The sequence below is a fragment of the Scyliorhinus canicula genome, chromosome 26 (genome assembly GCF_902713615.1).
Source record: "Scyliorhinus canicula chromosome 26, sScyCan1.1, whole genome shotgun sequence".
NCBI lineage: Eukaryota > Metazoa > Chordata > Chondrichthyes > Carcharhiniformes > Scyliorhinidae > Scyliorhinus > Scyliorhinus canicula.
This window is the reverse complement of record NC_052171.1, coordinates 4,086,823-4,100,668: the sequence shown is the minus strand read 5'-3', so window position 1 is coordinate 4,100,668 and position 13,846 is coordinate 4,086,823. Positions and strand designations below refer to the sequence as shown.

General features: G+C 46.8%; 1 protein-coding gene across 1 annotated transcript in view; it reads right to left on the bottom strand.

The window, feature by feature from the left end:
- LOC119957494 (pleckstrin homology domain-containing family A member 2-like) overlaps positions 1-13,095 on the bottom strand; it is a 141,804-nt gene extending 128,709 nt beyond the window's left edge. Inside the window, exon 1 of the mRNA XM_038785598.1 lies at positions 12,706-13,095. The gene's annotated coding sequence lies outside the window, so the exon portion shown is untranslated. The remainder of the gene's footprint in view (positions 1-12,705) is intronic.
- Positions 13,096-13,846: the final 751 nt, after the last annotated feature.

The following is a 13,846-nucleotide window of genomic DNA, read 5'->3' as shown; positions in this document are numbered from 1 at the left end:
GCATCCTATCAGGCTGCATTACAGCCTGGTATGGCAACTGCTCGGCCCAGGACCGCAAGGAACTTCAGAGAGTTGTGAATACCGCCCAGTCCATCACACGAACCTGCCTCCCATCCATTAATTCCATCTACACCTCCCGCTGCCGGGGGAAAGCAGGCAGCATAATTAAGGATCCCTCCCACCCGGCTTACTCACTTTTCCAACTTCTTCCATCGGGCAGGAGATTCAGAAGTCTGAGAACACGCACGAACAGACTCAAAAACAGCTTCTTCCCCACTGTCACCAGACTCCTAAATGACCCTCTTATTGACTGACCTCATTAACACTACATCCTGTATGCTTCAACCGATGCCAATGCTTATGTAGTTACATTGCATATCTTGTGTTGCCCTATTATGTATTCTCATGTATTTTCTTGAATTGTTTAATTCCCTTTTCTTCCATGTACTGAATGATCTGTTGAGCTGCTTGCAGAAAAATACTTTTCACTGTACCTCGGTACACGTGACAATAAACAAATCCAATCCAATCCAATCCAATATATGGAATTAAAAGTTTCATGATGGTCATATCAACTATTGCTGTGAAAGCCCGTCTGGTTCACTCATGTCGTGAAGGAAATCTGCCATCCTTACCTGGTCTGGCCTACATGTGACTTCTGACCCACGGCAATGTGGTTGGCCCAGCAAGCCACTCAGTTCAAAGGCAATTAGGGATGGACCCAGCCAGGACACCAACATCCCATGAACAAATAAAACAAAATAAAGTGCTTCACAATCAATTCAAAACTGGCGGAGTTCAGTTGGGAAATAGTTATTTATTTGGAATGCACTTTCTTCTATTCAGGGGCCAGTATAAAGGTGAGGTGTCTTGTATGCAGTGTTTTTATGGAGGTGAAGGGGCTCTGCTGCCTAATATTGGTTCTCAGGAGGTGTTTCCCATCTGTAGTCAATCAGAGAAGGTGGGAGTGATTTCATGTAACTGAGCTGTTTGCTCCATTGCGCACACAATTGAATGCCTTGGCAAAGAACTGGAGACACATAATGGTGGAAAGATAGCAGGTTTCCATCACTAATTAATTAACTACAATCCAACAGCTTTAACGACACTTTTACTCATGCCACTTCTCTTAGTTTCCAAACTGGATTCATTTTTTTTTTTTATTTCCACACTGAAACTGAATTCATCTTCCGAGGCTGTTGAGATTCTAACATGGGTTCACTATTATTAGTGTTAACCTCAAGTTTACTGTCCCAGGGACGTAATGACTGCACACCATTCTCTTTGTTCCCCACCTCTCCTGCATCTTTGTTGACAGCCTCTCTTGCTGTCATTCAGCTGGGATGAAACTTAGTTCAGTATTGTAGGTGCAGATGCAGGAAGATCCAGTGCACTAGCAGTCAGCTGCGCTTGGGGCCTGTTGCTCAGATATGTTGTACAGTAACGTTTCTGCTTTCAGGATGAGCTCTTCTTGTGGTGACACCAATTCTCCAAAAATATGCAAATAGACTTTAGATTTGGCCTTAATGCTTCCAATATTGAATAGCCAGCCAATGCAGGCTGCTGAGGCTGATTGGTGAATGATAACCATCACAGGGGCAGCAGGGTAGCATGGTGGTTAGCATAAATGCTTCACAGCTCCAGGGTCCCAGGTTCGATTCCCGGCTGGGTCATTCTCTGTGTGGAGTCTGCACGTCCTCCCCGTGTGTGCGTGGGTTTCCTCCGGGTGCTCCGGTTTCCTCCCACAGTCCAAAGATGTGCGGGTTAGGTGGATTGGCCATGCTAAATTGCCCATAGTGTCCTAATAAAAGTAAGGTTAAGGGGAGGGTTGTTGGGTTACGGGTATAGGGTGGATACGTGGGTTTGAGTAGGGTGATCATGGCTCGGCAAAACATTGAGGGCCGAAGGGCCTGTTCTGTGCTGTACTGTTCTATGTTCTATGCTAGAGAGTGACCGAATTCATGGAATTATGCCCTGGCAAAAGTTTGGAAGAGAAAACTAGTGCAAGAGACATTCAGGTCACTGTGATGTATTGAACATAGGAACATGAGTAGGTACTCAACCCCTTAAAACTATTTCATGCATTGTATTGCCTCAGGACTCCCATGTTCACCACATAATAATAATAATCTTTATTATTGTCACAAGTAGGCTTACATTAACACTGCAATGAAGCTACTGTGATATATGAAGGGGCAATAGAATGAAAATCCAGTGAAATGGAATCCAAAATTCTTTTTTTACGTTGAACAAGTCACATCATTCACACCGTGCCTTTAAGATTTGTAGCTGGCCTATGCAGTTAATTCAGGCATGCTTTTCTAAACGTCTTTTTAATTTTATTTATAAGCACAACCCTTGGCCAAACCACTTAGCATGCTAAGTATTGCAAATAACTGGAGAGTGGAGTGGAGATGGGTGGGGAAAGGGAAGATAAGATTGTAATGTAATTCTCCAGATTGCACAAAGTATTTATTGTCTGTAAAGTACTTCTAGGGTGCCCTGAATTCTGAAGGCAACTACACCGTTGCAAGTTGTTCCTCTTGGTGTGCAGGTACAGCAGGAAGAGCTTTGCAAGCAAAACACTTTTGGGACAAAGCCAAGCAAGTTTGCGAAGTGACTGACATAGAATCATGGAATTTACAGTGCAGAAAGAGGCCATTCAGCACATCGAGTAATGCACCGGTCTTTGGAAAAAGCACCCTACTTAAGCTCATGCCTCCACCCTATCCCCGTAACCCAGTAACCCCCACCTAACCTTTTTGGATCTAAGGGCAATTACCACCTAACCTGCACATCTTTGGACTGTGGGAGGAAACCAGAGCACCCAGAGGAAACCCTTGCAGACACAGGGAGAAAGTGCAGACTCCGCACTGACAGTGACCCAAGCAAGGAATCGAACCTGGGACCCTGGAGCTGTGAAGCTACATTGCTAACCACTGTGCTGTCATGCCACCCTTATAGCGTTTGTAGGGGTAGGGCATGTGGCTGCTCTACGGTAATTGTCCAACACAGGAGGAATGTGGAATCGGAGAAATGGAATAGGAAGTAATACGGAGCGGCACGGTGGCACAGTGGTTAGCAATGCTACCTCACAGCGCCAGGGACCCGGTTACAATTCCGACCTCAGGTGACTGTGCGGAGTCTGCATGGTCTCCCGTGCCTGCGTACGTTTTCATCGGGTGCTCCAGTTTCCTCCCACAGTCTAAAGATGTGCAGGTTAGGTGGATTGACCATGATAAAATTGCCTTTCAGTGTCCAGGGATGTATAGATTAGGTGGCATTACAGGGATATGGTGAGGGCGTGGGCCTTGGCAGGGTGCTCTTTCATAGGGTTAGTGCGGTCTAAATGGGCCAAGTGGCCTCCTTCTGCACTGTTGGGTTTCCACCTTCACTCTGGACAACACACTATATTACTGTGAAACAAGACAAGAAAGTCATAAAACCATTCAACCATTGCATATGTTCTATTCTAATCAATCTAACCACCACAGCGAATTAGATCATTATTCATTGTTCATTACAATCTAAAAGCTCTTGGTCCATCCAAAAGCAACTGCATTTTACTTGATTTCCAAAATGATAGCAGAAACACTGCTGAACCCACAGCTATCTGCATTTTTCAGACTGTGTTTTTCTTATTTTAAATGCCTTCCCATGCTGACTGAACACATTTCTCTAGCATGTCACTGAGTCATGCAGACGAGGATGGTCCAAGTATTATTCGCCCAATCTATTTTTGACCTCAGGGAAGGATTGGATCTCTTTGCTGAGGGAGAGGATTGAAACATCAGCCAGGATTCCTACCCCTAACTACTCATTAGTAAAACTAGCAAGAGAAACAAAAGAGAAAAATGTTTCTAAAATGAATGAAATAGGACAAATGTTCAGAGAGAAAACTGCTTGCTTTTCAATCTTTGAAAGGAGGTAGAATTTCAACTCCAAGGGAAGGACCTGAAAAGACAACTCTGTCATGTGCCTGCAACTGGACACAATGAAACCCTTGATACAATCACTTTCTTTTTGGCAATTGACTTCTCTCCATACACACCCTCCCAGCTCCAAACATGCCACTGCGTCACTGCAAGAACTGGCTCGCTTTGTTGAGTCACCATTTTAAGCACCAAATTGTTTCATGTTTTTGTGCATGTGGTTATGGGTTTGAGCACATCAAAACAGAACTGCCTGCAGAACAATAACACCCTTTAGTGCTCTGAACACACACAGGCATCTTGGGGAAAAAAAGGAGCTTGTGATTGCCAGGCTGACTTGATACTGACCTCACCATTTCTGACAGCAATGTATTCTGAGATTGCACAGAAGCAACTGATCCAACTGGTTCACCTCTATCAGTTGGGCAGTAGAAGGCTCTAACATTTTCACTTCAGCACAGAGCTGAGGAAGAATTGCTTTACTAGCAGCTCCATAGGGTCTGTCTGTCAGGTGATCCGATGGTTCTTCTTCCAGCTTTGCCAAGATTTATGTCTCTGAAGCAGCAACATCAAATTCAGATTAACAGGTGATTTATCGCATTGCTATCTGTGGGACCTTGCTGTGCATAATGTTGATTGTCGCATTTTGAGGCCTAACGTTCAAAAGCATTGCTGCAAAGCAATTTAGTACGTATGCAGGAGATATCTTGCAAACTAACATAAAAATTAGGAGCAGGCCACTCAATCCCTCGAGTCCGTTCCACCATTCAGTAAGATAATGGCTAATCTGATTGTAATCTCAGTCCACATTCCCACCTACCGCTGGTAACCTTTCGTCCTCTTGTTCAAGAATCTATCCAGCTCTGCCCTAAAAATATTCGAAGCCTCTGCCTCCACAGAGGTTTACAAGAGTCACAACCCTCTGAAAGAAAATTCACGCCAAGAAAGTTCTACACATTTCAAAATGCGTACCTTCTATGCATATCTGTGTTGTTTCATTGTGTACAAGATCACTCTGAAGTAGGTACCTTGAATTGTTTGAAATCTTGCTATCTTTTCCTTCTTGAATCGATGCAAAGCAGAAATGGTGAGGTAAAGTCACCATACTCCCAGATGGCCGTAGGCTGCTTTCCCCTGTGAGGGGGAGAGCTGACTGGTGGTGATTTAACCTGAGGATCACCACACCTCAGGCGAGGGGCAAGGTTGAGAAGGCGGTGCCTTCATGAATAACCACAGCCGGTACAGGAAGCAGAAATATGAAGGTAACAAATGGATTTGGTGATGCTATTAATGATCTCAGTCTACATAGTTACAGACCTCACACATTACACACACACCCACGTGTTTGAGCATATTCAATTTCTACATCACTGGCCAGATCTTTAATCTTGATCAGCACTTCATTTTTAATTGGTACCTTTTCACAGTGACATTTGTAAGTTGGCTGTATGCCTTGTAAAACAAGTTTTGAGTGCAATAACATAATTATGGTCAGAGTGTAAAAGTATACATACAGCAATATGCTGTTGCCACTACTGCAAGTATGAATTTGGCCCCATTATTTATATCATTGTATATCCATTGCATTCCTGTTTTGTGAAAGTGAATTATACTTTGTGATCAGAAAACATCGCAAATAGATTCAAGTAGCCTCCATAACTTTGAGGCCAGCTAAAATCCTGCTGCCTGTGTTGTCATTTGCACCAACTTCACAAAATTCACAGAATCTTTACAGTGCAGAAGGGGGCCATTCGGCCCATCAAGTCTGCACTGGCTCTCTGAAAGAACATTCTCCCCATTCCCACTTCCCTGCCTTATCCCTGTGTCATAAACCCCATGAGATCAATGGGGAAACTAGAATAAATCTCCCCATGGGGCTCATAGAGTACGAGCTTTCCCGGTAGTGGGCAGAGGCCCACTCAGCTGAGACTCGTTAAATCGAGCATAAAAGCCAGCCCGAGCAGGGACTTGGTTCTCCCAACAGCGACAGTGATTTGTACATAGTTACTGTCGTGGGCAGACTTTGGATGGAACTTAACGGAAAAACTTAGTTCATTTATGGCAGGTTTTTCAGGGAGTTTCCTGTCGGCGAGTTCCCCACGACAATCAAACGAATATAAGGAAAGTCGGAAGGAACTTAAAGAGTCAGGAGGGCTAGAAGTGGTCACGAAAAGTCATTGGCAAATAGGGTTAAGGAAAATCCCAAGGCTTTTTATACGTACATAAAAAGCAAGAGGGTAGTCAGGGAAAGGGTTGGCCCACTGAAGGATAGGCAAGGGAATCTATGTGTGGAGCCAGAGGAAATGAGCGAGGTACTAAATGAATACTTTGCATCAGTATTCACCAAAGAGAAGGAATTGGTGGATGTTGAGTCTGGAGAAGGGTGTGTAGACAGCCTGGGTCACATTGAGATCCAAAAAGATGAGGTGTTGGGCGTCTTGAAAAATATTAAGGTAGATACGTCCCCAGGGCCTGATGGGATCTACCCCAGAATACTGAAAGAGGCTAGAGAGGAAATTGCTGAGGCCTTGACAAAAATCTTTGGATCCTCACTGTCTTCAGGTGATGTCCCGGAGGACTTGAGAATGCCCAAGAAGGGTAGCAAGGATAATCCAGGGAACTACAGGTCGGTGAGCCTTACGTCAGTGGTAGGAAAATTACTGGGGAGAATTCTTCGAGACAGGATCTACTCCCATTTGGAAGCAAATGGACGTATTAGTGAGAGGCAGCATGGTTTTGTGAAGGGGAGGTCGTGTCTCACTAACTTGATAAAGTTTTCGAAGAGGTCACAAAGATGATTGATGCAGGTAGGGCAGTGGATATTGTCTATAGGGACTTCCGTAAGGCCTTTGACAAGGTGCCTCATGGTAGTCTGGTACAAAAGGTGGAAGTCACATGTGATCAGGGGTGAGCTGGCAAGGTGGATACAGAACTGGCTAGGTCATAGAAGGCAGAGAGTAGCAATGGAAGGATGCTTTTCTGATTGGAGGGCTGTGACTAGTGGTGTTCCGCAGGGATCAGTGCTGGGACCTTTGCTGTTCGTAGTATATATAAATGATTTGGAGGAAAATGTAACTGATCTGATTAGTAAGTTTGCAGACGACACAAAGGTTGGTGAAATTGTGGATAGCGATGAGAACTGCCAGAGGATACAGCAGAATGTAGATCGTTTGGAGACTTGGGCTGAGAGATGGCAGATGGAGTTTAATCCGGACAAATGTGAGGTAATGCATTTTGGAAGGTCTAATGCAGATAGGGAATATACAGTGAATGGTAGAACCCTCAAGAGTATTGAAAGTCAGAGAGATCTAGGTGTACAGGTCCACAGGTCACTGAAAGGGGCAACACAGGTGGAGAAGGTAGTCAAGAAGGCATACGGCATGCTTGCCTTCATTGGCCGGGGCATTGAGTATAAGAATTGGCAAGTCATGTTGCAGCTGTACAGAACCCTACTTAGACCACACTTGGTCGCCACAGTACCAGAACGATATGGAGGCTTTAGAGAGGGTGCAGAAGAGATTTACCAGGATGTCGCCTGGTATGGAGGGTATTAGCTATGAGGAGCGGTTGAATAAACTCGGTTTGTTCTCACTGGAACGACGGAGGTTGAGGAGCGACCTGATAGAGGTCTACAAAATTATGAGGGGCATAGACAGAGTGGATAGTCAGAGGCTTTTCCCCAGGGTAGAGGGGTCAATTACTAGGGGGCATAGGTTTAAGGTGCGAGGGGCAAGGTTTAGAGTAGATGTACGAGGTAAGTTTTTTACACAGAGGGTAATGGATGCCTGGAACTTGCTGCCGGAGGAGGTGGTGGAAGCAGGGACGATAGTGACATTTAAGGGACATCTTGACAAATATATGAATAGGCAGGGCCGGCTCAAGGCACCGGCAACTCGGGCAGTCGCCCGGGGCGCCATGTGCTAGGGGGCGCCAGAGACTCGGGTCCCGCGCATGCGCAGTTGGGCAGGTGCCAACCAGCACATGCGCGGTGGCCGCCCTCCCCCAGGGCGGCCCCCCTCGGTCGGCCCCCCCCCCTGCTCGGTCCGCTCCCCCGCCCCCCCCATCGGTCCCCCCCCCCTCCCCTCGGTCCCCCCCGCCCCCCCCCCCCCTCGGGTCCGCCCCCCCCCCCCCTCGGGTCCGCCCCCCCAAGGGCGCCGAAGTTCAGCTTGCCCGGGGACGCCAGCAACCCTAGGGCCGGCGCTGTGAATAGGATGGGAATAGAGGGATAAGGACCCAGGATCTGTAGAAGATTGTAGTTTAGTCAGGCAGCATGGTCGGCACGGGCTTGGACGGCCGAAGGGCCTGGTCCTGTGCTGTACTTTTCTTTGTTCTTTGTTCTTTTGACACAGTCACTTTTTGGGGCCCTGGGGAGTTTCTCACCGGTTTATCCCACACTTAGAATTTTTTCAGCACTAGGGAGCTGAACTCAGAGATCGGACCGCAACTTTGAAAGGGTGCCTCGATGTCTAAGTGAGCTTGTTCATCCCCCACACACTAACCCGTGGGCAATGTCACTCCCCGCACACCTGGGCACCACCCATGCTACCCCAAGTGAGGATACCCCGCTATGAGGTGCCAAGGGGGTTCCCCCCTCTTCAGACCCCCACAGCTCAAAAACTAAACCCTCCAGGACCCCCACCCATCACCCCCCAACCTCCCAGAGGCCCCTACTTATCTGCCATTCACCCCTCCATCCTCCTTTTATGGACATGGGGCCCCCCTGACCCTTGTCAGTACCACCCTGGCACCCTTGCACTGCCACTCTGGCACCCAAACAGTGCAAGGTGACAGGGTTTAATGGGCAAGGAACCTTGGCAGTCCAAGTTGCCAGCTGGGCAGTTCCATGGTGCCCGCGTTTCAGGGGGAGAGCAAGAGGGCCATCCTGCACTATACCCAGGGGCTGCCAATGTCCCACTAAATGCCCCAGGTTCCATTCCACCTGGTCCATGTTTGTGTGGACCAAAACTTTTTTTAAAAATCAATTTAGAGTACCCAATTATTTTTTCCAATTACGGGGCAATTTAGCGTGGCAAATTCACCTAACCTGCACATCTTTGGGTTGTGGGGGCAAAACCCACGCAGACATGGGGAGAATGTGCAAACTCCACACAGATACGGGGCCGGGATTCGAACCCGGGTCCTCAGCACCGTAGGCAGCAATGCTAACCACTGTGTCACCGTGCTGCCCTTTGTGTGGACCAGTACTGAACGGCGCCTGGCTACAGCCTCACTGGGGAGGCCGGTAGATCCCGGGTAAGGGTGCCTAAGTAGGTTTTAAACCTGCTTACGTGCATGCCATTTGGTACCCCAATGCCTCTTGGGACTTATGTAAGTCCCGCGAGGCGGGAAGGCTGTGGGAAGCCTGTGAAACGTCTTTTCCAGGAACTACCAGCCACATTGTGCTCTTGCCTAAGTGCAACGTGGCCATAAAATCACGACCTTTATGTTTAGTTACAATAATTCCTTGTGGTTCTTACTACTGGCTTCCTTGCCCATTAAACCCTGTCACCTTGCACATTCTTTCTTTTCACATAGCAATCCAATTCCCTTTAAATACCTCAATCGAACTTGCCTCCACCACCTTTTCAGGAAGTTTTTTCCAGACTCCAACCACCCTGTGGGTGAAAGATTTTTCCTCACATCACTTCTACTCCTTTTGCCCATTAATTTTAATCTGTGTTCTTGATGTACTCCTGAGAGCAAACAGTTTCTCACCATTTACCCTGTTCACACCCCTCAGGATCCTGAATACCTCTGTCAAGTCACCTCGCGGCCTTATTTTCTCCAAGAAAACAGACCCAACCTCTCCAATCTATCCTCACATCTGTATGAAATGAAAATGAAAATCGCTTATTGTCACGAGTAGGCTTCAAATGAAGTTACTGTGAAAAGCCCCTAGTCGCCACATTCCGGCGCCTGTTCGGGGAGGCTGTATACGGGAATCGAACCGTGCTGCTGGCTTGCCTTGGTCTGCTTTCAAAGCCAGCGATTAGCCCTGTGAGCTAAACAGCCCCTTCATTGTAGTTGTTCATCCTTGTAATCATTTTTGTGAATCTCCTCTGTACTCTCTCCAATCCTTTCATATCCTTCCTCAAATATGATGCCCAGACCTAGGCGCGGTCTCATAGAACATAGTGCAGAAGAAAGCCATTCAGCACATCGAGTCTGTAACGATCCACTTAAGCCCTCACTTCCACCCTATCACTGTAACCCAGTAACCCCTCCTCACCTTTTTAGACACTAACGGCAATTTAGCATGGCCAATCCACCTAACCTGAAAGTCTTTGGACTGTGGGAGGAAACCGGAGTTCACGGAGGAAACCCACGCAGACACAGGGAAAACGTGCAGACTCCGCACAGACAGTGACCCAGCGGGTAATCGAACCTGGGACTCTGGCGCTGTGAAGCCACAGTGCTGCCCTCAAACTGAACGAGTATCTTATGCAAGTTCAACATGACCTCCTTGCAGTCAACTCTCGATTAATAAAACCTAGGCTACCAAGTGCTTTATTAACTGCTCTCTCAGCATACCCGGACATCTTCAATGATTTATGGACATTGCATTGACCCTTTGATCCTGCACGTCCTTAAGAGTTTTTCCCTTTGTTTTATGCTGTCTCTCCATGTTCTTCCTGCCAAAATGCATCACCTCACACTTTTATGCATTGAACTTCATCTGCCTCTTGTCTGCCCAATCCACCAACATGTCAGTATCCTTTTGAAGTTCAAGACTATCCTCATCACAGTTGACAATGATCCAATTTTTGTCGCATCCGCAAATTTTGAAATCATGCCATGCACACCACAGCCTAGGTCATTAATACATATCAGGAAGAACAAGGGTCCCAACACTGATGCCAGGGCTAGTCCACTACAAACCTTTCTCCAATCTGAAAAACAATTATTTATCACTACTCTGTTTCCTCACTGAGCCATTATGCTTCATGACGCACATTGGCTTCTGGTCAATCAACACTTGATTTTAAAATTTTCATCCTTATTTTTGAATATCTCCTACCTCTGCACTTTCCTCCAGCCCCATAAACACTGAGTTCTGAGTGCTACTCCGATTCTGCCCTCCTGAACGTGCTCGATTTTCATTGCTGCACCATCGACAGATGTACCTTCAACTGCCTGGGTCCTAAGCTCTGGAATTTCCGCCGTCAACCACTGCACGTCTGATATCTCTTTCCACCTTTAAGGCGCTCATTTAAAACCCATCTCTCTGACCCATTTTTTGTTCATCTGCCCTCATATCTCCTTATGTAGCTCAGCATCATCATCAACTTTCCTTTGATAATGCATCTTGGGGTATTTTGCAACCTGAAAGTCCCAGTATAAACACAAAGTTATTGCTGTTGTTGAACTGTAATGATCATGGCTAAATTTGCATTATTTTTATCTTTCCTTCAATCTTCACAGTTACGAAGCAGGTAGGTGACCAGCTCCTAATGCCTCCACTACTGACAGCCCTTAAATAGATAAATAGCCGCATCAGACAAAACGTGATTCTTTCACACAAATAAATGTTGCACCTATCTCAGACGTGCCTGCTGACTGATATCATTGATGTGAATTGTGTGTTGATTTAACAGGAGGCTTTGCATCATTTGGGTGTGACATATTTGCCTCATGGCTTGTGTGAAAGCTATGTGGTGTCAATCGCAGACCCATTGCTGTGATTGGATATGTGCATTCCTACCGGTTCCCCATATTACACTTGAAGCACGGTCAGAAACTAGGAACATGGGAACAGGAAGGAGGCCATCAAGCTCTGGCAGGAACCTGTTCACAACTGCAATGAGATTATGGCTAATCTGCGATCTAACTCCATGTACCAATTTGTCTCCTGTCCCTTGGTCCCTATGGTTACCGCAAAGCTATCCATCTCAGATTTCAAATTAATAATTGACTCGGCATCAATTGTTGTTTGTGGAGGACAGTCCCAAACTTCTATCAGCACCTGTGTTCCTTCACTTCACTTCTTGTCAGGTCTGGCTGGGCATTTTTCCTGACCATGTCTCCTCATTCTCTACTTCTTAACCAGCAGAAACATCTGGTCCCCTCAATATGTCGAAGAGGTTGACAGAATCCACCTTGAACCTTCTAAGTTCCAGGGAACAGAATCACAGTCTGGAGCATAACCGTGCATCAGCCAATCACTCTGCTGAATCTGCCCTGCACTCTCTCCGAATCCAGCAGCACATCCTTGCGAAGGCGTGGTGCCCAGAAGTGGCTCCAGGTGTGGTGGTGCATGCACTGTGAAAGAACGGCTTGACCTCTGCCCGACTTGCTGCATTGTCAGCTCTCTGGCTACAAAAGGCCAGCACCCCATCAGCCTTTCTGAATTCTTTCCAGCCCTGGTGCGCCACATTGTAACCCTCTGTGGCCACCTCGGGCACACCCGGAGTCTCTGGACACGCACTTGCCAATTGCACAGAGAGAGAGAGATTCTCTCCGTTGACCTACAAGAGCCTAGTTTGGTCGGTCCGTGCCCCAAATTTGGAGCTGCACACACCTGCCAAGCTGTCACACACAGGCCGTCAAAAAAAAAAATCGCGTCCATCAAATCGCGTGCAAAACCCTCCCAAGAAACAAAATTGCAAACCCAGGCAGGACGAGGCAAAAGGCGCGCCAGCTCCTTTGCCACGAAGCTGGACTGGCAGCTTGGAGCTCATCTCTGCTGAGCAGCAGCTTGACAAGTACAACCGTTCACACACGCTTCTCCTGCTTAACACAAAACAAAAAACGGATGGTTTACCCATCAACTTACCCAGATGAGAAACGGCAATCTGTTGCATGCAGCAAACACTTTGGAACGTGGCTGATCAGAATGTGGAGTTGAAACTCTCTCTGTCCCCCGCCAAAAAAATAAAAACCCTTGTGCAGCGAGGTTGCAATATGTGTTCTCTCTCTCGCTCGCTTTTTCCGGGTGAAATTTACATGAAAACAGTCGCTAACCAACCAACCAACCCAACCCGGATGTCAACGTTAACTATAAATGGCAACTGGTAACTGTAAGATCAGCCCTGTGTGTGTTTTTTTTAATCTCTCTCTGAGAAGTGAGGCCAGATTATTTGAGCTCCAGATGTAAAGAGGCAAAGGGGAAGAAGAAAGCGTCACACGAGTTTTTTTTACCGAGTTTCTATGCAACTTAGCTGGATAGGGGAGGCGTGTCACAGAATGGAAATAACCAGCAGAAGTTTAAAAGGAGGTTGGACTTCACTGGTGGGTGCGGTTTTGCGAAAGATAAAACACTCACTGACTTCCCCATTTTTGGGGGGGGGGGGGGGGGGGTTGTTTCGCCTTTTCCCCGGGAGTTTTGTTTTCTGTAACTTCACCGAGACAACAGCGATTAACCGAGAGACTTTTGACAAGACGGTGTTGTCTGTCCCCCTCAAGTCAGCAGTTGTGAATCCCTGAACCTTGTTTGCAGCACATTGTTTAGAGAACTGCAAGCTGGAGTGGTATTGACGGAAGGAGCCAGAGGGAGAATTGGGAGGAGGAACAATTACTTTAGACGTTGTTGCGATCTGTAATACATTGTAATACGTTGCAGATTCAACTTGCAACTTTCCAAATCAGAATTGGGGCAAACGCTTTGCAGGGGTGACCCATACAGGGCAGTGGGAATAATTAGAGAGTTCTTGCAAAGAGCCAACACGGCCGCGATGGGCCGAATGGCCTCCTCCTTTTGCTGCATCTCCGACTTCAAGATGCAGTTGCACCAATTTCTACTCAACGGAGCGAGTTCAGCCAATCCGTGGCGCTACATTAGATTTTTTAAAAATCTATAGGTTTAAAAATGAGAAGATATTTCACAAAATACAACTTTTGGTTTTATCTGCCCATATAACGACCGGTTGCAGGCATGTCCATACATTCACTCACTCTCCGAGCGAAATAGGTTCCCA